The 26,146-nt window shown below is 48.3% G+C and overlaps 1 long non-coding RNA gene across 1 annotated transcript in view; it reads left to right on the top strand.

The window, feature by feature from the left end:
• Positions 1–24,616, top strand: part of LOC104875542 — a 24,913-nt gene extending 297 nt beyond the window's left edge. Inside the window, exons 2-3 of the long non-coding RNA XR_784106.1 lie at positions 10,096–10,222; positions 24,167–24,616. This is a non-coding gene — a long non-coding RNA (uncharacterized LOC104875542). The remainder of the gene's footprint in view (positions 1–10,095; positions 10,223–24,166) is intronic.
• Positions 24,617–26,146: the final 1,530 nt, after the last annotated feature.

Here is a 26,146-nt window from a genome sequence, read left to right as displayed (position 1 = left end):
CAGGGCAGGGCGGCGAGTACACGGGAGGTGGGCAGGGGCCCCAGGGTGCGGCCAGGCGCTCCTGCGTGCACATGACCATGCGTGTGACCTGTGGCCTTTACAGGACAAGTAGCGTCTTATAATGGAGCATTTCACCAGATAAAAAAGAGCATTTGATTAATTTATCTTTGCACACACCAAAATACTTTAAACTCTTCGGAGATTTGTGATGAAAAATGGTGTAACAAATGAGAACGTGGGAGGGCCGGGCACAAACCTGCTATCCTAGCATTTGGGAAGCTGAGGCAGGAGAGTCACCAGGAGTCTGAGGCCATCCTGGGTACATAGTTCAAGGCCAGCCTAGATTGTATAGCAAGATGAGACCCTGTCTCAGAAAGCAAAACAAAATAAACAGATCATGGGTAAATTCTTGTCATAAATGGGTGATTGATATATTTTATGACAGTAGAAATGTTGCAGACAACACTTGTAACTATGATATGTTCATATATATATATGAGCACACACATTTATGAATATGTATATATATATATATTTGCTGAATAAAAAATAAAAATGACAAATTTGAAAAAGACATAATGACAAAAAGTAATGTCCCTAATTCTGAGTTTCAGAAAAATCCCAATGGAAAAATGGGCCACACATGTCACTAAACAAATCATAGTTAAAAGTGTAGGTACTGCTTAATCATAGGAGAGGACATTAATTGCATTCATAATTACAGAGACATAAATCAAAACTACACGGGGTATCTTTGCTCGTATCACATTGGCAATCATCCAAAAGGCTGCTGACAAACTCTGCTGCCAGGCCAGAAGGAAACAGGCATTTGCAATCAATCCTGGCTGAAAGGTGCAGAGACAGCTGCTGAGAGAGGGAAGTTGGCACCACACAGCAACACCACACCAGCAGCTGTGCAGCTGTTCACACCTTGGTCTTTCCAGTCTGGCCATGAGAAGGTCCAGTGTCTCACGGTCTTGCCAAGGTGAAGTGACAAGGTTTTCGCCTGTGTAAATTCTGGACACTCCAGCCATCTTGGATCCTAAGTTACTTCATCTCAGCTGAAGGACTCTGCTTTGTTCTACTTCTGGTTTCACTTCACACTATGACCAGGTAATAGCCTCTCCAATGAAGGTCCACCATGGTTATTTCCATTACCCCAGTGATCAGTGTCTTCTACTGCCTGTTGACCAGTAGTAACCCTAAATGATTAGTAGATTCATCTGTGGACTGAAAGACAGAAAGACAGACAGGCAGAAATAGATTGACAGACCATAAGGTAAACACATGTACACAAACCTCTTTCTGTTAACAGTGTACAAATCAGAACTTTGAAGCAAGATTATGTTCAGGAGTGACATCAAAAGAATAGAAGAGGAAGTCTTGGGCTTTCTAAGAAGTACCACAGACAAGCAATCCACGTGAACCCATGTTCACAGAAGCACGACTCCTATTAGCTAAAGCTAATATTATTATGTACTGCAAATGTATGAATGCAAACGTTTTAAGAAAAGAATACATTGATGAATGCCATTATTCCAGAATTATTATTGAGAATAACAAGGTCACATGTTTGACCTTCCCAGTGGAATCAAAATCGGCATGGAAAGGGGAGGAGGAATATTCTCCACATGTCTGTGTCACCTCCCACCTCTGAAGTCATCCGGGAGCAAAGAGCAGCCTGGTCCAAACCACAGCATTGACAAAGGGAAGGAAAAGCTGGAGGCGGATGCTCAGCTTCTGGGGTTCTGAGCCCCTTTCCTGGAAGCCTGCCCTGGCTTTACCTCATGAGCACACAGTGAACCAGTCAGGGCAGGGCACATCCCCTCGGACAAGCAGAAAGAAAGCAAACAAAGCCCCAGGGAGCTCTTGACACAGCACAGTGCCCACAGGGGGACTGCGCAGGAGACACCCAGACCTCCAGAGCTGCTGAAGAAAAGCCTTGTCACCTGAGGTCAGGACTAAATCCCTATGGGCTATAGAGCACTGTTGGCCAGAAAAAGTCACTGTCTCCTCAAATTCTGGATACCAAGAAAAGTTCACCAGTTTTGCAAGGACTCAGGAAGTCATGACTCTTCCAAAAGGAGCTAACAGTAACAATAGACGCTAAATAAAAATATCCTATGAAATATCAGGCAAAGAATTCAGAGTAGTCATCTTAAAGTGCAGTGGACTATGAGAATGCATGAATAAAATATTAAATGTAATTTGGAAAGCAATACACAAAGCAAGAAACTTGACATAATTAGACAGTAAAAATCAAATAGCAATCTGGAAAATGAGTACACTCTTATTCAAAAAATAGAAAGCTTCAACAGCAGATTTAACCTAGCTAACAAAGATTATATGACCTTGAAGATAGAATATTTAAGATTATCAAAAAAGGAGCAAAAGGAAAAAAAAGGATGAAGATGACAGGAATTATTGAGCACTGTTGGGATATTTAACTTATTTATAGGAGGAGAAGATGTAGCAAAAGGCCAGAAATAGAAGTAATGACTGAAAAGTTTCCTAATTTGGGGGAAAAACAACAACCCCCAGGCACAGAAAGCTGCAGAATCCACATCAACACACACAATCCAATACAGGTTTTACAAGGAAATGCTGAATGTTCTGAAAATACAATAGTGTTATAAATATCATTACAGTAGCTCAAAAAAAGAAAACAGTTTAGGAATATTTGAAGGAGATGAAAGACCTAGAAAATGAAAACTACAAAACATTAAAAGAAGAAATTGAAGAGGACACAAATAAATGGAAGTATATTCTTCATTGATAGGTTGGAAGAATCGATATTGTTTAAATGTCTACACTACTTTAAGAGATATATAAACAGTGTGATTGCTATCAAAATTCTGTTGTCACTTATCAAACAAATAGAAATAGCAGTTCTAAACTTCATATGTAACAACTGCAAAGTAACAAGAAAAGAAAAATGGTGCATTCATGAGCAAAAGAAAAAAAGTTGGAGACATCCCACACAAACTGATCTCAGACCAGTAAAACACCTTGGCATTAGCATGAGTCACAGCTTCACTGGCCTGTGGAGCAGAAATTCGAGCCCAGATATGGCCCCCGATATTTGTGCCCAAAGGATGTTGGACAAGGTTCAAGAGTACAATTAGGAAGCGGGCAGTACTGGACATATTTCTGATAAATTATATGGAGAAGACTGGATATACATGTTTTCTCATGTAAGAAGGAAAGTAAACGCTTCCCTCACACCATATGTAAAAGTACATTGAATACGGGTTACACTTGATCTTAGCCAGAAGGTTGAGAAGCAATTGAATATGGGTTAAATAAACTGTGGAACTGGTAGAAATACAGCAAGGAAAAGCAGAGTAACACTGATCTGGATGATGACTTTTTTCTTAGATATAAATCCCAAAGCAGAGGCAGTAAAGCAAAAGTAGGTAAATTCGATTGATCAAAATAAAATTCTTCTGAAAAACAAAGGAAACTGTTAACCAAGAAAAGAGATAAACTACTGATTGAAGAAACTGGTTGCAAGCCACACATTTGATATAATGAAATCAAACAAGTCTATATAAGAGAAAAAAAAAGTCTAATTACAAATTGAACAAAGGGCCTGAATGGATATTTCTCAAAAGAAGACATAAAATGGTAAACAAATGTATGGGAAAATGCTCAACAGTACTAATATTTAAGGAAAGGAAAATTAAAGCCACAATCAGATGTCAGGATGTCTGTTACTGGAAGAACAAGCTGGTAGTGGTAGCACATGCTTACAATCCCAGCTACTTAGTTAGCTAAGCAAGAGATAGGGAGTTTAAGGCCAGTGTGGACAACTTAGTGAGACCTACCATAAAGTAAAAGAACAAAATGGACTGGGGATGTAGCTCAGCGGTGCAGTGCTTGCCTAACGTGTGAGGACCTAGATTCAATAAATAGATACTATAAATAATAAAAGTGGATGGTAGTAAGAGTGATGTATTGGAGAAAAAGAAAATCTTGTGCACTGTTCATGGGAATGCACATTTGTAAAATTATTATGGATAACTGCATTGAGGTTCCTCAAAAGATTAAAATTAGAATACCTCTCGCATCAGCTTTCTGCTGTCCCCCTTCCAAGTATTTATCCAAAATTTTTGAGGTCAGTATGTTTAGGGACTTTGCATTTCCATGTTCATTGCAGCAATATTGACAGTAGCCGAGACATGAAATCAGTCTGAGTGTCCTTCAACAGGTGAATGGATAAAAAAAAATGAGTGCATGTTTATATGAAGTGTGATCCAAAACTAGAGTAAATGTTTAAATTAGGAACCATTTCAGTAAAAACCACATTGACATAAATCCTTCAAGAATAGTCCCCTTTACTTTGAACACACACACTCCATCCTTCTTGGCACTTTCTAAAACAGTTCTGGAAGTCCCTTTTCTTGAGTGTCTTTAATTGTACTCTGTGGCTCCTGCCATGTCCTGAATTGATTCAAAACATTTATTTACCATTCTTAGTCGTCTTGCCTTTGGAGAAGAGCCAGAAGTCACACGGTGCCAGATCTCATGAACACAGTGGTCGAGAACACACCATACTGTTTTTATTTAACAGAAATTGCCACAAGTGTTTTGAATTGATTCGGGGTATCTAGGCAGCCGGGAAGCCACCACAAAGCAGGAGAGAGGTGGAACAGACTGATTCTCATCCAGTCTCAGAAGGAATCCAGGCTGCTGACAAGGTGACCTCAGCCTTCCAGCCTCTAGAGCAAACTCAAGGGACAGTGCACGTGTACTTATGCAAAGAAGTTTATCAGGCAGCTAGCAGGGCCAGGGCACGAGAATCCGCAGTGGCTCTATGCACCTTGGAGAGTCACAGGATCCAGGAGCTACTCACATCTAGAAGATGGCAGCAGCAGAATAAGTGGGATTGAGGATGTAGCTCCTGTCCAAGGCTTGGAAGCCCACTGGAAAGTCACTAGTGCCAGTCTTAACTCAGGGGCTGAAAGACCCATGCCCAAAGCCAGTGCCGAAGACTGGAGACCTTCCAAAACAGAAACACTTCCTCCTCCTTTCCCTTTGTCCATGCTGCGTGCCTATTGATTGGTGACATCCTCATCCAGGGTGGGCTTTTCCCCCTCTAGTTGGCTGGCCTACATGTCAATCATCCACAGACATACTCAACCCTCTGCTGTACTAATCTGCTAGGCGTTTCCTGATGTACTCAGGCAGAAATAGTCTGATTAACAGCCACACTAGAAGAGAGTAGAAGTATATTGTTGCACTTAAGCAGTAAATGCACACAGCCACACTGAGGTGCACCTCAGGGATGTGTCCTGGTGGCTCCACAAGTCCGAAGCAGAAGGCAGGTATGTCATTAGGGAAGTGATACCAGAAAAGCCCAGCATGGGGGCTGGGAGTGAGATAGGAAAGAAAAGCAGCTGGTACAGGGCCATGGTTACCTGTGTTACCTCAGTGAAAAGCTAGGCCTCGGTCCTGGCACAGGCTGAATCATGCAGGAACCAGTCTCAAAGTGGATAATTCATAAGCAAAATAAATATATTTCCACACTCCGGGAGGCTAAAGTCCAAGGTCAAAATTGTCACCACAAATGATCCGGGGAGCTAGGACATTTAGGCACAGATCCCTTCAACTCCCTTATTCTGGGTCAGTGTCCTCTGGGAAAGACCTATTGGTTCAGTGTAAAGCACATATGTGACCTGGTGTGGGTCACTGTGTTTCACACAGCGAGTAGCATCTTATCGCCATACAGCAGGCTGTGGAGGCAGAGGCCCCTACCTTTCCGCGACCGCCCGCCCTTGGGGTCAGCGGGGTCACATTCAGGCTCCTAACCCCTGCAGGTAGCTGAAGGCGATTGGAGGTCACTACTGTGCCTCTCTCTATCATGTGGTAATGGAAGGCATTTGCAGATAGAACGAGTCTCTGCGTCATGTGAAAGTTGGTGTCCTTGCCAGACTCATGTTGGAACTCTCCACTGTGATGGTGTTAAGAGGCGAGGAAATGATCAGGTCATGAAGCCTCCACCAGCAGGACACCTGGGCTTATATTCTCAGTGAACAGCACCTTCATATCTGCTTGAATCTGTTTTCTGCCTTCTGAAAATGCCCAGGCCTTGCTGGAGAACACGCCTTGGCCAGATGCTGACCTTGGACTTTCTTGCCTCCAGGACTGTGAGAAATAATTTTATTGCTCTACAAATTATCCCTCCTAAGGTGTTTTGTTACAGATACACAGACAAACTGAGCCAGCTCCCTGACCCTTGGACTTCAAGTTCACGAGCAGGCAGTCATCCTGGGGAGACCTGAGCCTGCTGAAACTCCTGAGTTATTAGGGAAGAGCAAGAAGCAGTGGGGACTTCCCAGCCCGAAATCTGCCCACACCGCTTCCCCACCAGAATGCAGCCCTGCTCAGCCGGCCGTACTCTGCCCAGACTTTGGTGGAAAACCCTGCTAAGCCAGGCCCAGACTCCTGACCCACAGAGACCGTGAGGTCTAAAACTGTGTGGTCATTTGTTACACAGCACCGGTGACTAATACAGACACACTAGTGTGATTATAAGGGAGATCACTACAGAGGAAGGGAGATCAGAAGGCAAATGGGAGATGAGAGAAATCCACTTCTATACTACTAATACACGTAGGTGTAGCTCTGCATTTCATTTTAAAATAAAATTGGAAAATAATTCAGTCAAATCTTAGCTGTGCTCTGTGGAGAGATGCATCAAATGAGTGCTGTGTAGACAGAAAACTTAAGCATGTTTTATTCATTAAAATGAATGAATACAGAGCACACTTGGTCAGATGTTTTGAGAATAGAGCAGTACGTCTCTGCCGCTCGAGCATACACCGAGGAATGGGTGCAGAAGCCCACGCGCCTCTTTCCTTTTCTCCCTGACATTGCTGTAACTTGCAGCGTGTGGGCTGGCACCTACACAGGTGTGGGAGGGTGGACACTGGTGTGTCCCCTGGGTTTAACCCTCTAGGGGCCAGGAGCTGAGTGCTGGGCCAAGCACACACTGGATGCTGGGGAGGAAGCTACACCATGAGCCTCTGTGCTAGGGGCATCTGGAGAGCTCCGTGAGCTGTCGGGAGGATTTAACAGGGAGGCCTGACTTCCTCCTCAGGTCCTCACAGGCATGGCGCTCCTGACAGGCAGGTGCCTCCCTTCCCACTGTCACAGTGGGAAGTCAAGGACTAAGGAAAATGAGGGGCTCCGGGGGTCTCTCTAAGTAGGCAGGGAAGGCTAGGAGCAGTCAAGGGGAAATCAGCGATCTCCTTGAAGCTCCCTGAGCCCGGGGCCCTGAGCCCGGGGCCCTGCCCCACTACAGTCCCTGGCTGAGCTGCCAGTGGCTCTCACCGGATCCTCACAGCTGGGGGCTGTGCCAGGTCCCAGCCAGTCGGTGCCCCATGATGGCCGTCAGAGACATGCTGCTCCAGGTACGGCGGCTTCGCGGACTGAATGTTGCTGACAAAGCACTGCACGTAGGTGGACGTCCAGCCACAGCTGGCTTCTCACAGTCCTCAAGCTAAAGTCCCAGGTCCAAGGGTCGCAGGATAAGCCCCTCCAGAAGCTCTGGGGAGAACGGGCCAGGCCTTACCCACTTCTCCACACTCCTTGGCTGTGACGACACTGCCGTCTTCATGTGGCTTGCCTTGTGTGTGTGCGTGTGTGGGTGCTCTCCCTTCATAAAGACACAGTCATGAATCGGGGCTCACCCTGATGACTTCATCCTGACTTTGCCATCATTCATAGGTAGCAGAGAGGGGATAATTTGGGGACGCACTGCTTTAGCTAAGGACCAGAGCACCTCTGAAAGCTCCGCTGAGAAAAGCTGACCTCGGGGAACGGTCACTGACTAAGAGGTCCTTCAAGAGAACTGAAGGACAGCCTGACTCATCTGGACACAGGACTGCTTCGGGGGAACACCGGAGAGCCACGGGACGGCCACCTGTGGGGTGGGTCACTTTGGGAAACAGCCGGGAACACCCATCTCCCCGGCACTGGCGAGTGGCCCCTGAGAGCCTGCGCCAGTTCCTGGGCCACCGTGGGCCCGAGGGGAGCCATGCCCATCTCATCGTGCCCTGCTGCTGCTTCTGTTTTATCCCTAGCAGGGCCCCCACCTGAGAGAGGAGTCCCAGAGAGAGGAGAAAGTGGCTGTGCAGGGCTGAATTCCCTGTCAAAAAGACTGCGCTGGGTTCTGACCCAGGACACACAGCTCTGGAAGTGGGTGGGAGGTGGAGGTGCAAACATTTCATTTTAACAAACATCACAACAGAGGGTTTCTTTACTTTATTTTTCAATTATAGGCATTGAGGAAACATTCAGCTTTTTAAAGGGTTTTGTGCAGATCTGATATTTTCATAGGAGTTTTCAATCATCTTTCAATCTTCACTTCACGTTATCGCCGGGATCGAGGTGTGACGTGAGTGAGGAAAAAGCCCCTCAGAGCTCCTGCCACACAGTTTCTTCTTTGCTTGCTCAGGAGATCAGAAGAAAGATCACCAAAGAGCAAATGCTAAAAGTCAGATGGGAAACCAGTTCATCAGTATTCGCAGTTGTCACCAGCGAGGCTCTGGAGTGCGTGCTGGCTTCCTTTTGATGTGTCCTGGTAGCTTCTCATTGATGGCTCTGCTTTTCAAACATTTGAGCAATTAAAAAAAAAATCTTCCTTGTTTTACACTTCAGTGATGTTTCTGTATGATTTGATTTCTCATCTTTGCGCTGCTCCACCTGTCTTCCTTCTGGGGTCCTTCCCCAGTTGGGGTGATCTGAATCCTGTTCTCCCATAGCACTTGATGGTTTCCTTAGCTCTCTAACCTTCAGAGCTCCGGCACAGCCTGTACTCTCTCAACCTCCTTCCCACCAGCTCAGGACCAGCTCTGTCTTGGTCCTGGGTGTGAAGCTGCCCTGGTCATCTGAGGCTGTGCACTCATTTAACAGGAGGAAGTGCTCATACGTGTACATCCTGCTAAAGGAAAAGCTGGCGGATTGAAAATAAGGTACAGCTTAGAAATGTGTACATGGAGGTTCACAGATGCTGAGAGGGAGACTCTTGTCCTCCTCAGTGTTGGAACAGCAGGGCGTGTCTGGCCAGCAGCAAATGAGCCCAAGGGCAGCGCAAGTAACAAAATTTATTCCCTGCCATGGACCTAAGAAACAGTGGGCTGCTGGTGACTGTCTTGTTTTGAGCATATATACATAGATAGATAGATATATAGATAGATAGATAGATAGATAGATAGATAGATAGATAGAATGATCAAAATATATGGTGAATGTTTACTTTTGGAGGCATTTACAGTAAAAGATACATTGCCATTAATTCTCCTCAAATTACCCCCCCCTTACTTTGAACACACATTTCACTCTTCTTGTTACTTTCTGGAGCACTTCTGGAGGTCCTCTTTCATGAGTGTCTTTATAAGATGGAATGAAAATTACTGTGAATGCTGCTGCTGAGCGCCACCCAGCCGAAAGGCAGCTCCTAAAAACATCACGCTGTGTCCTCACCACCTTTGTCATCAGATACAGCACCATGTGACTTCTGGCGCTTCCTCAGAAGGGAGAATGAGAATGAAAGGTGACAGTTTTGAATCAGATCAGAACATCAAGGCAGCCACAGCAGTGCACCTGAGCACACTCAGGAAATAGGACCGTGGAGCAGCTTCAGCCAGTGACAAGAATGATGACACGCACGTATTCCAAGGGAGGGGAGCGTTTGTGAGAGATTAATGGCAGCGTGTCTTCTACTGTAATACATTTTTACATTTAAACATTCGCTGTCATTCTTCAATCACATCTCATACATATAACCGTGTATATAAAATGTGTGTGTGCACGGATGCATATGAGTGTGTGTGCTGGTTGCTTGCTAGCAAAATAGTGGAAGCAGTCCGTGTTGGGCATCACCATTCAGCCAGTTGTGTGCTGCTGAGAGCCTACCGTGGGGTCCTCTAGTGTTCAGTGCTTCTGAGCACTGTTTGTAGAAAATTCAGCAGGTTATGAAAACATGCTTAGGAGTGATATTTGCTGTGGTACATGTGGCCCTTACTCACCAACGTGGAGCATGTTTGTCCTTTTTTCTATACTTAGCTATAATTTCTTCTTATGGAACAGATGTCAGAGTGAAATAGTTCAGCGTGATTACACCCAGAGCCATCTTTGTCATTCTCTCCCTGCACGGACTGAGTGTTAACTAGGAGGCAGCCCAGGAGTATGAATGGCCTTCGTGACGGGTTAAGCGGTGAGTGAATTTATAGGCCAAATGTTTGGGAGCTGAACTCATTTCAGGGTCACATACGAATGTGTGACAGGTTGCAAGGCCAGATGAAAGGATCTTATTCTCAAAACTAACAGGAGATAAGGAAAGAGGGGAAGGAGAGAAACAGTGGGGAGAAAGAAAGGGAGAGGGAGAGGAGGAGGGACGGAAGGGGATGGGAAGAAAGAACACAAAGAAAAACGAGAAACAGAAAACGGAGGGAGCCTTCTGCAGAAATCCAGCGGACGGGCCTCCCGGGACACCACCCAGCAGGCCTGCTTCCTGTCGTCCTCCAGTGTCAGCGTCTCACACCCCTCCTCACACCTAGTACCTCCGACTGCTTGAAGAGTTGGTTTTGCGGAACCTTGAACTTGTCAAAGCCACTTTTCTCATCAATAACCATGCTGGTGCGTCAGACTCCAGGCGTGGGCCTCACCGGGCTGATGGCTTGTTTAAACAGTCGTCCACACCACCCTCCCTCTCATTTTCCACAGAAGTCTTCCCATGTCCGTGCAGGCTCTGAACCCACCCAAGCTCCCTGCTCTGTCAAGAAGTCAGTCGGCAGCTGAGGAAAGACGCTATCCAGGCCCCATTGTGTTCGGCTGCTCAGGAGCATGGCTGGACTTGGGCTCCTGCTAGAGGTCCTGCTGGTATTCCCAGTAAGCTTGGTTTGTTTCACTAAGTGTGGCTTAAATCCACAAAAGTGATCTGATTCCAGACTCCCTTTAATCCTGACTGGGGCCCTTAGACCTCCTCCCAGCTGGAATTCTCTGTCCCCGGTTCAGGCCTCCCAGGCCACCTTTGGGTTCCTGGACACCCATGCCATGGCATCTTGCTCCCCCGCCACAGCCTTCCTGCCAGAGACGGGCTGCACTGCGGCCCACATGCGGTGCTTTTAATGTCGAGGGAAAGGCATGAGCTACAGGCAAGTTCCTAAAACTCTCAGCACTGCAAGTGTGGAGACGTGGGAGCTTGTCAGTGGTGCTCTGGGCACTGTCTCTTCTGTCTCTGAACAGGTCGGGATGTTGTGAAGAACCACACTGGTACCAGAGGAGCCCGGGCTTACTTCCCAGCTAGTTTTCCCATTTGGGAAATGACCTGCTCTCCCTGAACTTTGCTACTGCTCCATGCCGTCCACATGGAATGGGCAGCCGGACCACCTTCTGGCCCTGGGCAGGAAGGGCCAGGTGCAGCCAGATTCAGAACTGTCCAGCCTCCCTTCCACGGCTGTCTGCACCACTGTGGCAGGCAGGAGCACAAGGCAGACACCAGCCTGCGGCCTTCCTTGTTCCATACTGAAAGAGAAGCAGGGAAGGCTGGGTGTGCATGCACTGCCCATCGCTGTGGTGAGCCTGCGATTGAGCCGAGCTCTGTGTACATGACGATGCTTCCCAGGGGCTCTGCCTGAGGTTGCAAATGTGGCCCAGAATAGGCAGCACTTGCCTTGTTCTCTTCCTTTCCCTGTGTGTCACTGATGAGGCTATGGAACAGCACCTCCAAGAGCGCCCAGCTTCAAAGCCACAGCAAGGGACGCAGATGTAATGGCTGAGAGGGTGAGGCCGGTGTTTGCAGCAGCTCCTCGTGTGAGGTCTATGCCCCAAATGCTCATGAATTAGAACTGCTTCCTCTTTTGTTGTTGTTTTTTTGAGTCAGAGTCTCACTATGTAGCCGAGACTGACCTGTAACTCACTATGTAGCCCAGGCTGGTCTTGAACTCACAGGGATCCTCCTGCCTCAGCCTCCCAAGTGCTGGGATTACAGGCATGCACCACCATTCCTGGCAGAACTGCTTCTTCTTTTGAGAGCCACTGTGTCCTGATGCTGTGCTGCGCAGTCCTGTGACGACCCCAAGCTCTGTCACTCCAGGACGCCCACATTATTGCCCTTGTGGGGCTCTGGCCCAAGTCCTAGTGTTCTCAAAACTGGCAGCGACAGGGTTTTTGAGTCTCTGACCTGAACTTCCAGGTCACTGGCAAAAGGATGACAAGTGTTTAGGAAGCCAGTGAAATGTATTTTACACACCACACCTGTCTCTGCAACCTAGCTTGGAAACCAGGGACTGCAAGGTGATAACAGCTTGTTGTGGTGGATCCTGGTGCTTGGATGGCCATACAGTGTTACCTCCAGTAGCAGCCGACAGGCCTGCAGGACAGAAGCATAGGAGGCGGTCTGAGGAAGAGACCATTCTCATTATGATACGTAAGTTACCACAGTGGAACAGTAAGCCATCTGTAGGGATCCTGCCCACCGTCACCTAATGAGAACTGTGATGACAGGTGTGCACCATCACCTGACATGGGGAGGCCTCACGCCCGAGAGTGACAGTCCAGTGAGGGATATGGATAAGAGGCAGGACAAGAGAACCAGTGCCTCCTATTTGCTGTGACACGGCTCAGGCTGCCATGACAATACCACAGGGCAAACTGGCCAACTATAAACTTTTATTTCTTACCATCCTGGAGACTACAAGGCCATGAGTCCTCGGGATGGGTCCCTTCCTGGTGTGCAATGGGAATATCGGGCTGAGTCCTCAAGTTGATGTCTCACGCAGCGAGGAAACTGAATATTTTCTGATAAGGACAATAATTCCCTTGGGTCAGGACCCTGGTGTACAACTGTACTTTATTACTTACGATTTGCTTTGCCAGGACTAGCTATGCTAGGGGTTAGGTTTCAACACATGAAACTTGAAGACACATAAACATTCACTTTATAGCGTTCACTAATTGTACCAAGTTTAAACGAACATTGGCCAGAATCTAGGGACTGTCAAGAGTTAAAGACAGGTGGTACTTCAGACACCATAAGTGGCACGGCAGCTGTCTTTCTGTATGCTTCGCACTTTGTTTCTATATAAAGTCAGCTTTTCAGAAACAAACTGTCTACAGCCCATTACCTAGACTGCCTGTCTTGGCATATAGTGCTATGAAAATGTTAAGTTCAGACAATTTTTATATCACTTGTGCAATAGTATTTGGTGATGGTGTCCACTTGAAACCAAGTTCATGGATAAACTCCCTCTGGAGTTTGGTTCCAAAAGGAAGTGAAGTTTTGACAAAACATTTGGCATTGATTGATTTTTTAGACCATGAGAACATTTCGCAATGTGTCTCTGACCCAGCTCTCAAATATTAAAGCCCTTTACAAATGCCAAAGTCTGAGTAACTTCAAAGATAAGAATAATCTTACCTCCTTTGCTTCCTAAAGGTCAGTGTTGTTGTTGGGTACAAACGCCACTGGTATTGAGATGTTTGCAGGTCCGACCACTGGTATCTTTCTGGTATCTTTGCTTTCTGGTATCTTTGCTGTTCTGTTTATTTTCTACTTATGCCAAGTGGCATCCTTTTTTATACAATTGTATTTCAGTCCCTTAACCCCTTTAACCAGTGACAGATTTAGAACAATTCAAAAATTTGCAATAATGTATACTAGTGATGAGAACTTTTTAGAGGTCTCAGTTATACAGATAGCCCACTGTAACATGTGAGCAATAGGTTCGCCCCCACTGAGCTGTACATTCATCGATTTCCCCAATTTACTGTTTATTATCTATTCTCATAAGTGTGGAGCAGAATAGTGTTTCCCTTCTTCCCTGGCTGAACATATGCCCATACCCTTACATTCCTCATGTGCAAGAAATAAAAAAGGACTTCTTTGGGAAGTAGGAGAAATCCACAGACCAGCTGGATCTGTGCTATCAGCCAGTCCTCCTGCTGAGGATTAGGAAGGCAGTGGAAGAAGACGCAGCTAGTGAGAGACATGACCAGCTTGGCCTTAGGACACTGCCTTTGGTGAGTTATATGTCCTTAGGCGTGGATAGGATAAGTGCAACTCCTTAATTCCTGTCCTTTCTTTCCTACTCCAAGCCTCTCTTCAGAGGGATTTTCAGAAACACAGAGTTTAAGCCATGGGCCTGTGATAGTTCATTGTGGTATCAACTTCAAGGGAGCGAGAAAGGCCTAGTGAGGTAGTAAAGAACAGTGTAGGCTCTGTCTATGGAAGACTAACAGGTAGGCCACAAACTGAGAAGGGAAGTCCCAACCCACATGTAGGTGGTAGCCTTGAAAGAATAAAAAGGGAAAGAAGAAGGAATCTGTCCTTTTCTTCTTTGGAGGAGCTCCACTTTTCACCATTGCTTTTAGACCTTCATCTCCAGTTCCTTCAGACTTCCACCACAGGCTCTTCAGCTTTCTGTTGTGGACTGTGCAGTGAGCTGTAGGCCTCCCACCTCTGATTGGATCTCTGGCTCCAGTGCCCTAGCAGCCATTTTGTGTTTTTCTACCCCTGACTCTGGGGCAGCCATTTTAAGCCTATCTAGAAACTCATTTGCCCTAATGAACACTGCCTGATACAGGGCCTCTACCCAGAGAGTCAGGGGCCTATCCACTCTTGAGAATGCTAGGCTGAGGCCTCAGGAAGGACAAGAGGACTGGGGAAGCCATAACAATTTCTCTGGGTCTTCGGTAAGGGATTTCTTCAAATTAAGTCATAGATATGTGATCATATTTTACATAGATACTTTAAGAAGTAGAACCCCACCTACCTTTCAATTGTTTAGTCTACCTATAGTTAATAACAGCTATTACAAATATAAATTTCTTCCAATTGATTAACAATGGATAAATAAAATAAAATGTATTTATAGACCAGCATTCAGCAACTCTAGTTTTGTGATACTATTTTGAGAATGGTTTAGTTCTATAAAATAAAAATGCCTTAGACATTTTTGAAAAATGCATGAAACTCTGATATTAACAAAGAAGATTTTGAAAGCTGCTTATTGATTTTTAAAGAATTACCTCAGAAAGAAAAATTGCATTAAATTATGTGAAATTATTTTAATTAAATGTAAAAATGCACTTAACTCATGAGGGCAGGCTGTCCTCAGATACGCAGTTATTGTTAGGAGTGCCCCTTGGTCTCAGAGGAGTTTGGGAAGTGGTCTTTCAGGAGTAACATCCAGAAGGGAAGAGAGTTGAAGGCAGATGGAGGGAGGAGGATGAGGCCTGGGGAGATCTGACCATGCTTTAATTTCACCAAGGAAGGACAGGGCTATTCACGACCTAAGGAAGTAGCCAGACTCCAGGTGGTAAATGTACTTCTTTACACCCAGAATCCTACTTCGGAGCATGTTGAGATTTTAGCAGAAGCCTTGGCTTCAGAAGTGTTTCTAGCCTGAAGAGACTGCAGGTGGTCCGTGAGGCTTTGAGCTGATGGTGGCTGAACACACCCGGGCAACAAGAAACTCATCCCAGAGCAAGGCAGCTCCACTCTGCCATGAGAGTCCCGAGTGCTACATGGAGTCTGGAGCAGCCAGGGTCAGCACGGTGCTCATGAAGAGTCAGACTTCCTCAGCTTCAGGGCTAACTTGGAATTCTTTGGTTTGGCTCATCACTGAGTTGAGTGAAATGCATCGGATGATCTTCAGATGAAGTTGAATGTGCACTTAAGAACCTGTGTCAGTATGTGCACAAATCCACTCATACCCACACCTCGCAGATCCAAGAACCTGCATGTGAATGTGTGTGGGGCCGCACATCAGCAGCATTTATGCACACCCTGCTCCCCTCTGCATTGGTGTGTGCGCTTCTAAGAGACGTCCCCAGGAATCCAAGTTAATTCTGTCTCCAGAGTGGAGCGTCCCCAGATCTACAGGATAAGAGAAGGAGCTCAGTAAGCTGGTGCAGCTCGTACCTTGACCCGGTGTAAAAGCTTTCTACCACAGGAAGGAGCTGTGCCGCTTTCGAGTATGGCTTTGGCTTTGTGGAGACAGTTCGGATCTTCCCTCCTCCAGAGCCGATCTCTGGCAGCCACATCAGAGTGACACCCATGATGTCTCAAGGACCCATTCTATCTCCAAATATTTACCTTCATTTTCTGAAGAAGAAATGCATTTTGAGGGTCACGAGGGAATCATTTTGTCAGAGGAGGGCATCTCACACCAAAATGCTCCAACTTCAAGTATTAAAGGGCTGCTACTAGTTCAGCCTCCTCAGTACCCAGGCCCCAGCATCCTTTGCGCTTGTCTCTCCAATGCCGGGTTGGGTTGGGACAGGGATGGCGAGTGTCTCTGACACCTGCCCCTGATAAGCATCTCAATATAGTTAACTGGCAGTATTGCTTCTGCCTGGTGCCTCGAGCCATTCTCTTCATCTGTGAGACGCATGTACTCCTCCTCGTGTAAGCGGACTGGTCAGGGCCAAGCACAGAGAATGCAGAGAAACTACATGGGCAGGAAGGGGATATTCATCCGCATCTGCGCAGAAAACAGTTGGAAGGATCTGAGGGGAAGGAAGGGTAGAAGTGGTGCCTGCTTCCCTGGAGACGAGAAGGCAGGCCCGTGCCTGGCGCTGTGTCTAAGCAGCAGAGCTTCGCAGTGCTGTACAAGCCTGGCTGTGGGGACATCACGGCCCCACCAGCTTCCTAGAAATCTCTCTACAACCCTGAGGAGTGATCCCTTTGCCCAGCTTTCTCAGGGGACACACACAGGCTCATAAATGTCTAACTCTTAGACTACTGGAGCTTTTCATTATGCAAAAGAAAGATGATTTGTCGTTATACAGAGCTCATCATGCGTTCAACAGAGCTGACATTCCAGTTATCTTTCTTTACATGGGTGATTTACAAAAATCCCTCCTGGGTTGTCCCAAAGATAATACAAAGGATGGCTAGGACACCCAGAAAGTTCCGGCTGCACCTTCTCTAGGCCCCTAAAGTGCTCATTCTCCAAGTTATACTATCGCAGAGAAGAATTCACCCCTAAAATTAAATGAGATAATCATCATAAGAATATTATTGGATGTAAGGGTACACACTCCAGAAGGGGTACAGTGGTGCTGATCCACCAACACTTTTACTCGTAAACAGTTTGGTTCACAGAAGCATTTAGCAAAATTATGTTTTGTTTGCAAACTCTGCACTGGGTGACAAACATGAGGGCAGCCATTGTGCCCAGGCAAACCTGGCCATCTTTCCCAGAACTGTGCAATGAATTAAACTCATGAACCAAGGTACCGCTGTATTTGACATCTCACAGTGAAGTTGAACTTCATTTAAGTCCACATAATTCCTCCAGGATTTTCGTGTCCACTGAAAGGCTGTCCAGGCAGCCTGGCTCAGCACTGGTGGACAGGCTCACGGCTGCCCTTCACACTCTCAGCCGCTTCCTCTGGAAAGCCATCCTGAGAAGATGCACGGCCAGGACCCGGAAGGAGGAAACTGCTTTAGGAAGCAGACACAGTGTTCCGGTGACTAACTCCGTATGTGTCACTACGGGAGGCCTCAGCTAGACGCCTGACAGTCGGCCCTGCATGATGATTGGTGCATGCTAATGTCCTGAACAGAAGTGGCAGGCAGGCCACAGCCTCACAGACCCGTCATTGTTCTGCCGTGACCGCCACCTTAACAAAACTGCTCGACAGAACCCACTGTGATGGTAGGTATTGGTGGTTTTCTGTGCATTAGGATAGAAAGGGGAAAATCCCAGCACATGTTTGGAGTGCCAGAGATATTTACCGTTGGAAAGCCACTGTCCTACAGCCCCTTCCCCACAGGGCTGGGACTGTGGTGAATTCCAGGGGACGCAGAGCCTCTGACTGACTCTCTGAAGACCTCCCAGGCATCATAACCCCAGAACGGCAGGGTGTCCCCTCCTCTCCTCAGGCACTGTTTAGGGTTTTGTCAGATTTCTCATAATTAACTCTGATATTTGAAGTTTAATATCCTGGACATTTATAATCATGTTGAGATTACTGGGTTTGGCAGACAGCCATCCAGGATGGGTATAACTTTCTCGAGGATGCTGCCAGAGACTTTTCAGAAATTACAAGGACCTGGTGAGGACAGTGTTGAGATGACTCCTGCTGTGTGTGGGGGGGTCTTTCCTGTTCCGTCACTGTCGTCTGTGTCCTGCGTCCGAGGGTCCCTGTGCCCTGAGGCCCACGGGATAGGACCCTCCTTGCCTTGCCCTCCTTGCCAGTCTCATGCTCTTCTGCACGGAAATTTTAAAAAACCTGGCGACACAGCCGGCACAAACAGATTTCTACACTGTAACTCGGCACAGCTGAGAAGTCACCCCAGAGACCAGAAGTTTGGCAGGGCATCCCCAAGAATCACACTTCAAACCTACGGAAAACATTGTCTGTTTGTCACTGTTAGTCTAGCTCTGGGCACCTGCTGGCCCAGAGTCCGTACGACTGCGGAAAGCACATGCTGTGAATAAGCTCAGGACAACCAGGCATCCACGACAGCACAACCGAAGGCACTCAGTAAAGAGGTGCCAGAGCTGCTTCAGAAAGCTGTAAGAATGGTGGGATGAGTGTGCTCAAAGCCAGGGGGACGTTTACGAGGGAGATTAACATAATACAGATTTTACTGTCCTTCTTAAAAGATTAAATATTCACCATGCTTTTTGACCACATCTCATGTATAATTAGGACCTTATTTGGATAAGTACAGACACATTAATCATGCTGTACAATGCTATTCTTGACTGTTGTGTGGTTTTCTGCTTTGGGGTCAGAGCTATCTCTGTTTATAAATTCCACATATCATAATAGGGTGGCAAGGGGCAGGATGAGTGACCTCTAGTTCCAGGGATGACCCCATAGTTTGGTCACAGCAAAGCACCGCATGGTGATGCAGGTGGTCACTGAGCCCATAAGGTTTACAGGCGCATGCCAGACCCCCAGGTCTGTCGGGGAAGCAGTTCCCCTGTCCCCCAGCAGAGGCTTTCTTCTAAGTCCCACAGGTTTCTTTCTGTTTTCTCTTTTCTTATCAGTTATCATTTCAAAGCTCATTTGCATTTTGAAGTCCAAGCAAACCTCAGATTCTTTCAAGACCCTCATGGGCACAAGGGTTCTGTCCCCCTGTAACCTTCGAGTTCCCGGTGCACATCACCCTTGACAACCTGTCAACCATCTGCTCTCCTCTTGCTTCTGCCGGCAAGTGACACTGCCAGGAATTAAAAAGGCTTCTGCCCCCAGCAGGCTGAGGCACTGAGGACACAAAGAGCCCCAGCCCAAAGCATGACCCAGGTGTCCTAGTCAGTGCTGACTCTCCTGCGTGATACTGATGGGCTGCAGCAGGGACAAGGAGCTCAGGCTCTGTCTGTGGAGACCGACAGGTTATAGGTCGGAGGAAACAACCGCATTTCAGGTGAATACAAGGTCAACAGAACGTCCTGAATGGTGACGGGCCATGTAGACACCATACCCTGAGCCCTGGAGAGGCTGAAAGTATCTGTTCCAGCACTGCACGGTCCTTCCTCCTTCAGACTGCCTGTCCCTCCTCACCACCTCTCTTCATCTTCCCTGAGCACAGGGTTCCAGGTGACAGCCACATGAGCACTGCCATGGGGCCAAGACCCCCAGGGAAAGACTTCGGGAGGGAGCTGAACTTTGGGCCCTGATCCTGCATCTGGTGGAGGGGGTGAGAGAAAGTGGGTGTTCAATTCCTGAGGGGCTTAAAAACGTGATATTTTGCAACCACTTGCTGATGACGCTGATGCTAGGAAATGCACTGGGCCGTGGGGTCGGTGCTCCTTTCTGATGGTAATGCTATGTATGAGACCAGAATGGCCTTCAGGCTGTGGACTGAGCACCCTGGGTTGCTAACAGAGAGGACAAGCTGGGGCAGAGGAACTCTCCACTGTAGGTGGTACCAAAACAGGGGTAGCTGGGCAGAAGCCGATCGCATCAGCCGGAGGGCACCACAGGGACAGCATGTATTCTTCTAGGAGACTGACAGATGGCAAGACTCTTTTCAGGCATCTCAAGGCCTGGGGATGGGTGGCGTATCTGATGAACTCTTCAGTTGGAGGAGAAAAACACTGGCAGGAAGGATCTTCAAGCTGGAGGCAAGACCCAGTCAAGACTGAAGACCGGAAGGAGAGTGAGGAGAGCGAGCAGGAGACAGGAGAACAAAGGGTGTGGCCAGAGTCACGCGCGGCGAATGGACAGTTCGAAACAGCCGCAAATGGGCGTCTGGGAAGAAGGCCAAGCCCCCATCGGGCCCAGTTCTGCCACTTTGGGTAATGTTCAAAGCAACTCGAAATAGCAACTCAAAGCGGGCACCACTAGAGCTTGGAAAACAGGAGGCGGCCTGAGGTGCTGCATGAGCTGCCTGGGTGTGACTGGCTCTGCTGGCAGATGATGACCGAGGGCGTCTGTCCTGGCGAATTCAGGGTGTCAGAGGAAGAGCGGACGCCTTGCATCCGTGCTGACGAGAATGAAGATCGCCAAATCCAAGCCAAGCTCAGTCTGTGTGAGGAACCCGGAAGGGTTTTCTGCAGCCGGTTCCTGTTTTCGGTGTACTTCCGAGGCAGCAAGTAAATCCTGGAAAAAGCACAGGAAGCCAAGGCCGCCCACAGAGTGTGTCCAGAGCCCCTCACACAGTGCTTGGTGGCCTTTGCTGGAACTCTCACAAAGGACAGGACTGGGAAGAGCAGTGAGGGACTACACCGCCGCGTCTGCTGAGGCCTGGGGTCAGAGGCCGAGCACTCCGGCCTCTCAGTCCCTTAGTTCCTGAGAGGCAAACGCCTTAAAGGAAGGAGAGGCTTGTTTGGCTCCCATTTTCAGTCTGTCCTTGGCTGGCTCTAAGGCAGGAAGGGCATGGTGGAGGGGCCTGGACAGCCCTGAGGTGCTGCTCAGAAGCAGAGGGAGACAGGCCACGCCCCGGTGACCGCCCCTTCCAGCCCATCCCCGCCTGCTGCCTGTGAGTCAGTCCGAATGCGCCGCAGTAGCCCCAGCACCTCGCAGAGGCACTGCCTGTGGGATGAGGAGGCTCTTGGGGAAGATCTGAGTGCGTACCGTGGTAACACAAGGATCAGACACGAGAGCAGCCTGTCCCGAAACACCTAATAATGCCCCCAACCCAGTGAATAGCCATTAGGAAGCAGCTCTGTCAGTTTCCAGCGTCTTGGCTCTGCTGCGAGAACACACGGGCATGGTCGTCCTGCGCGCAAAGCAGTGGGCAAAGGACTTCACCGAGCTCCTCGGCGCCCTGGAGGGGCTGTCACTGCTTCCACCCTTCCTGCGGGAATTCTCCCCCCACACACACACACACACACTCGCGCGCGCGCTTGTGTGGGCCTCAGGAGCTCTTTACTGGGAGTGTGGGGACAGAGCAAAGATATCTCTAGCTATTGTTCCTCTGCATGCCACGTAGATTGCAGCCCATCCAGAGGGTGCCGCCCGCCACCACCCAAGAAGCAGGGTCCTTATCAGAGCACTCCGAGTGAAACATTTCCGTCCTCCTGTCTCGTAACCATCTGGACTGTTATCAGATCTGTGGGTGAAGGTTAAGCAAGGAACCAAAACACCAGCCATTTGTAGCAGCAGGCCGTGCTACCTGTCAGGGTTTGCCTTATTATTCACCGCGCCTCTGTTTGTCATTTCCTGTGTGTGTGTTAGGGTTACAGCCTGCAATTTCCACCAATCGTGCTCGTTATTTAAATGAGACAAATGGGCTGTTGTCAGGGAACGCAAGCCGGTGACATTATTACTCTAACCTAGTGTAAATGTCATGACCTGCCTTGGGCTTCCAGAGGCAAGAGAAGGCAGCAGGCCATCGAGGTGACTGCCGCCTCTCCATAAATCAAGCGTCCCGACGTTACGATAACTTTTATTAAGGAGCAAATGGATTTCTTGACATTAGGCTTTTATACATTCCAGCTGGCAGATGTAAATGGAGCTCCTTTCCCCAAAGAGATAAAACCGGTTCAGCTCCTGTGCAGAGAGGAGGGAAATGATACCCAATTTACTCAACCTGGCCTGCTCCTGTTATGCATGTGTAATGACTTGAAACATCACAAACACCAGAGATGTAGGAAAGGCATTCGCGCGAGATTCCTGTGGGGAGCCGTGTGGCCCGTAATTATTGACACCAGGGCTGTGTCGGCAGCGCGTTTAAAATTTAACATTCATAGGGTGGCGTTTTACTTTAAATTGTTATTAGCGTATTTCATACCACAAGTAGCCTAAAATAATCAGGTGGCCAAGATGTGATATTTATTGCTCCTTCCCTGCTTCAGCCACAGCCTTGGGAGACCTGCACCAGCCATGCGGTCTTTTAGCACTTCTGCTATTTTTCTCTGATCTGGGTCGCTCTAATTGCCACATCGTTTATGTGTGAGATTACTCTTGTCTCTCACAGTAGCTAGTTACCACAAAAACCTGTGCTAATGTGTTTGCATTTCGCAGTGTTTAACCTTACACTCTTGGTGGCCAGGAAATGTATTAGGATAGGATGACATCATTCCTAAAGATTAGAGTTTACATGTAAATGGATATTTGGTAGAGGAAAAAATAACCTTCAGTAGTTAACAAAAATGCTACACCAAGTAGAAATCAGGAGAAATTTGTAAATGAAAACAACATATTTAAAATTTAACATTATTCCTACAGAAGGACAAAAATGTCCACTGGCCCATGGGTGGGATCTGCATCACTGTCCTCTAGACTCCCACAAAGGCCATGGGTTCTTTAATCAGAGTGAGATCAGAACAAAGTACAAAGGACTGACCCCGACGCACTGCACCGCCCAGGCCAGGGAGAAGAGGTCTGGGGAGCACCTGGCCTCCTGGGGACTGCAGGTGAAGAGCCACTCTGGCAGGGAGCTTTGAGTGACAGGGTTAGGCACAGCAAGGTCACTGCACCAGGCCTCTGCGAGGAAGACTTACTCTGCACTTTGAGGAAACAGCTGTGGAGGTGAATGGTAGCAATAGCCAGAGACACGGGCTCCAAGTCTCCACTCTGAGGCTGAAACTGCACACTGTGAGCTGGAGAGAGAGGACCCATGCTGACCAGGGAAAGCTCCTTCCCAGAGCCCAGCAGGCTGCGAGCTCCGTGGGCCTCACCTTGTCCTCTCTGGTCCACCGATGACTACCCAAACATTCTGCCTTGGGCCAGAAAGTCCAGCTGCAGAGGGGCATCAGGATGTTTCCCCAGGCCCAGCAGGGCTTTAGAACATGGCATGGGGTCACTCAGGCCTAGTTCTGAGGACAAGCTCCCTAGGAATACAGTCAGATGTCCCTGTCTACCCACTGTCACGGAGACACCCTCCTGAGTCCCCAAACCCCGCATTCTCTCTACGGAATGGATCTCTTGGAGATCTGCCTGTCTGCACTGTTCACTGGAGCCCCTATTCGCAGTCTTTGCCTTCCAGGACACTGGAAAATGGCCAGCTTGGTGCTGAGCTTAGCACCCTTTGGAGAGCTCCTCACACAGGGATACGGACTCTAGCAGGGAGTGGACATGGAGTAAGGGTAGGCAGGGCACAGCGGCCGGATGGCAGGGCAGCAGGCCAAGATGGAGCCCTGTGAGAGGCCCACACGCAGGTGTCTGCATGTGCTGCCTCGTGACAGCACGCACATGGCAGTGCAGGGGCTCACTGTGGCCGATCCCAAGAGCGTGCCCTGCTTGTTTCCTGTGAAGGCCAAAGCCAGGGAGGTCAGCCTCTGTGCTTCCCTGGGAGGGCACGCGAGACAGCGAGGAAAGAGCCGCCCTCCCGCTCCCCAGGTGTCGCCTGCTGTCCTTGGGAAGGCACTAGCCACTTCCTGCCACAGAGCCACACTGCCTTTCCCAAAGTGAACATTCAGCTAGTGCAGGGCATGCGTGGGGAAGGCAGAGGAGAATGAATTAAAAGTGGTACCCTAAGCCAGGTGTGCAGTCCCACGCAGGCTGAGGCAGGAGGATCCCTTCAGTCTAGTAGGGTCAAGGTCACCATGGGCAAGAAGTGAGACTCTCTCAAAAAGTGAAGGAAAAGGAGGGAGGGAGAGAGGCAGGAAGGAAGGGTGAGGTGTTTCCATGCATGGATTCCATTCTTGTCATTCCTTGTTCGTCATTGGTCAGTGTGTGCTTCTAAGAACTCACTATGTGAAATAGCAACCTTTATAACCTTTGATTCCTGTACACTTTATTTTGCTTACAGCACCTGGAATGGTTGCCTGGTGTCTTCCTTTGCACGTGCTTACACACATGGAATGTGAGCCTGTGCCTTGCGCATGCCCAGCATGTGACACACCGCGGGCCCCAGTGTCCCCTGACGAAGCACACAACTCACACTGCTCGTCTGTGCTGATCTCAGGTCCCACACAGCACGGTGTCTGTTGCAGGAGCCTCTCGCCCTTCTCTGTCGAGAGGCCTCTGCTCAGCCCGCTGTCTGTCGTCTCCCGGGCCTGGCCGGCCACTGCGGAAGGACACTCACTCTCTTCACAGCTGTGTCGGTCGATTTCAGCATTTGGTCTTCTCCCTGTGCCACTGTTTCCCCTGCTTTCTGACTAGGGGTCATTTCCCCCGAATTTCCGGTATTTCCATCTTGTATATTCTCTGCAAAGAGTTCGACTTGGATGCCATAAGCTTCCTAAGGGTCTTGTTAAATCTTCTCACACAGGTGCATCTCTGGCATTTAACCTTGTCATGTGGAGTCTGAATTCCATGTAATCAATAAAGACTAAGTAGTAAATAGCTCCGAAATTACATGTCTTCCATTGAAAACAATAAAAAACTGCCCTGCACTTCTTTGCAGTCGTTCCCCTGAATCTGTTTGCCAGTTTGCCTTCCCATGTGTGGTAAGCACGTGGTGGGTGCCATGGTACCACTTGCTGCCCCTGTGTGGGGACCTTGTGCATGCAGCCTGCCCTGGCCACGGTCACTCTGCTCGAGGGCTGGTCGCAGAGCAGGACAAGTGCAACCATAGGACACCTCCAGGGGCAGCCTTCTCCAGAGCCGAGAGGGAATGAGGGCCAGGCCAGACTCCCGAGGTGCCGACTGCCCACTCAGCCGGCTGATGCCCCTGTGCGCTCCCAGGGCTGCCTCCACATCCCCACCCACCGACTGGCTCCTGGAGCAGCGACCTGGCAGGACAGTGGCCTGACCCTGGCCTTGTTCAGTCCCTATCCTGTCCTCCCTGTGCCTCAACCACGCACATCCTCAAGAGGCTTAAGTCAAATGCTAACTCCTCGGAGGAACCTTCGCCATCTGTCTGCTGTCTACACTCGAGATGTGACGGGGCTTAACTCCTTCCCTCAGATCAGCCTGCACCACAGTGTAACTATCGGTGCAGGCGCTGCTGGCTTCTAAGTCTCTCTCGCAACTCATGGGCCCCACTCAGCAGGACGCTAATGGGACCAAAGACCATGCCCGTGCCTCCCTTTAACACGCTCACTCTCACATTCCAGGAGTGCTTTGCACTGCACATTGTTCTGAAGCGCTCCAGACATTTGCAGGGAAGGAGGCTCACCCGTTCTTCATTTTGTTTTCGCAAATTTTATCTTTCTAATTGATGTTGAAATAGTTATAGGATCTGAGATGCTTAGTTTTGAGAACTTTAGAATAATTAACAAATGACACATTACATAATATGATTATGTTAATGAATAATTATCTGTTATTGTTAAATGCAAATCTCCTACTATATTTTCTCCACTTATCATCCCAATTTCATTGTGGCTTTGAAATAATTACATAAAAATTTTTTCTCTTAACAGGCTAGAGAAGAAAGTAAGGATAAGTCCAATGAGCTGGTTGAATTATTTCATCAGTTCTTTTGCTCACCTAACACAGATCTGTCAGTAACAGGCCATGTGTCCCACGCAGGACAGGAGCCAGAGGAGGAGATCCCGACCTTATCCTCCTGAATCCTGCAGTGAGGTCCTCCACTCCTGTGACATCGAAAAAAAAAAAAGTATCTTCTCTTGAATTTTTACAAAAAAAAGAACTTTCACCAAACTTTGGCAATAGAATCTCCTTAGATTACGAAAACTATACAGTTAGCAGCAAATAACATTCCAGTTGGTGCACCCCCTACTTCCTGCACAAATAGAAGTTGTCAGTGAATCAGAGCAGAGCAGGGCGATCAGTCAGGCCCGCAGTGACTGTTTCCGGGGGGTGCTTACGTCACACGCTGTGG

Source organism: Fukomys damarensis, unplaced genomic scaffold (genome assembly GCF_012274545.1).
Source record: "Fukomys damarensis isolate Sample0158 unplaced genomic scaffold, DMR_v1.0_HiC HiC_scaffold_1, whole genome shotgun sequence".
Classification (NCBI taxonomy): domain Eukaryota; kingdom Metazoa; phylum Chordata; class Mammalia; order Rodentia; family Bathyergidae; genus Fukomys; species Fukomys damarensis.
This window is presented reverse-complemented; position numbering and strand designations above follow the sequence as displayed.